At 46.2% G+C, this 1,504-nt stretch overlaps 1 pseudogene; it reads right to left on the reverse strand.

The window, feature by feature from the left end:
- Nucleotides 1-481: 481 nt before the first annotated feature.
- On the reverse strand, nucleotides 482-1,041 carry LOC145521890 (NEDD8-conjugating enzyme UBE2F-like; annotated as a pseudogene).
- Nucleotides 1,042-1,504: the final 463 nt, after the last annotated feature.

Raw genomic sequence — 1,504 nt, forward strand, 5'->3', positions numbered from 1 at the left:
CTCTCCTCAAACTCTTTTTTTTTTTTTTGGCCTTTCATACTTTCTTTGTATTTCTCAATAGTTGCTTGACCAACATCTTTCTGTCTGCTCTATACAATGAAAATACAAACTAAATGAGAATAGAAAAAAAAATAAATAAAGCATTAAATTGCACAAATTACAAATCTGTTCCCAAATATACTTACAGTAAATAAAATACGCATTTCCGTAAGAGATCTACAGTGAATGACTGCATTCTGGGAAGCTTCAGGACACCTAGGCAGGACTGACATTTGTGGGCGGAGCTAAGAGACTTCGCATCAGTCACAGTTTGTAGCGGGTTTCTGCCGGCCAATCAGCGAGCTACACGGAGCACGTTTTTAGCATCACCTGCGCAGGACTGACTAGGGGAGGGGAGAAGCAGCTCCAACCTCAGCGCCGAGTTCATTCTCATCAACAGCACATCTTCTCAGGCATAGCCCAGGGCCCTGCAGTCCTCTCCTCATATCATCTGGCAGCGCTTAATGCCTTCCACTTGATTCCGGAAGTCCTCCTTGTCCTGCAAATGATGTCCCGCAGCTTGGATATTCAGTGGATCCTCAAAATTCCACAGATCAGTAAACAAAGAGTTTAATTCACAAACAACAGCCTTCAGTGTTCTCGTGGGGGCCCAGCCGGTGCTGTCGATCGAATGTTCTCTCAGTAAACTGAGATTATCTTCGCCTGTCTCTGTGATGTTCGGGTGCCAGGTCCTGGGCAAACATTTCCACTTTGGGGAGGCACCATGTTGCATCCATCAGGAGCTTCAGTTTCAAACTGAAGTTTTCCACCCTGGTAGTAACCGTCACCTGGGGTGACAGTTGGCTGAAAGCAATGAAGCTTGTTTGGATCAGGAACATGGACTTGACACGTTCAAGGTAAATTAGCTTCAACTTCTACAACCTCTTTCACAAGCAGCCTGTCCCTCACAGACACCTGCCGAGTGCAGTCAGAGGCTGTGGCTGACCCCCGGGACTCTTTGAGACCGTCATCCCGCTTCAGCTTGCTTGCCAGCATCAGCATCACTGCCTCCTTTTCCCTGGACACCCCGAGACAGGCGAAGCGGGCCCGGCGTTCAACGCCATGCCTGGCCGGCAGGCAGCAGTGAGACCCGGCCCCTCACACCCGCCCCGGCTCTGGGTGGCAGGACCGGTCCAGTTTAAACTACTAAACAAACCAACTACATACAACACTGCAAATAATTAGTGCTTATGAACCATTAAGAAAATGTTTCAACTTCCAAGTAGGATTGAGGTAAATATATAGAGCTGTTGTCTTCATGAGTCAGTGTTCACTCTCGCTTCTAAGAAGGAACATCTTAATTTCTGTTTGAACAGTGCAACCTGACAACTGGTTTACATTTATTTCATTTTTTGTCAGATATTTTAGTTTAAAACTCAGCATGTGAGCCCCTCCAGTTTTCCATAACCCTTTTGCAGTTTTTCCGAATGTGGAAATTGTGGAAAAATAAAGTGTTCTCTAGGAC

This window comes from Giraffa tippelskirchi, chromosome 9, assembly GCF_054371585.1.
Source record: "Giraffa tippelskirchi isolate mGirTip1 chromosome 9, T2T-mGirTip1v1.2.pri, whole genome shotgun sequence".
NCBI lineage: Eukaryota > Metazoa > Chordata > Mammalia > Artiodactyla > Giraffidae > Giraffa > Giraffa tippelskirchi.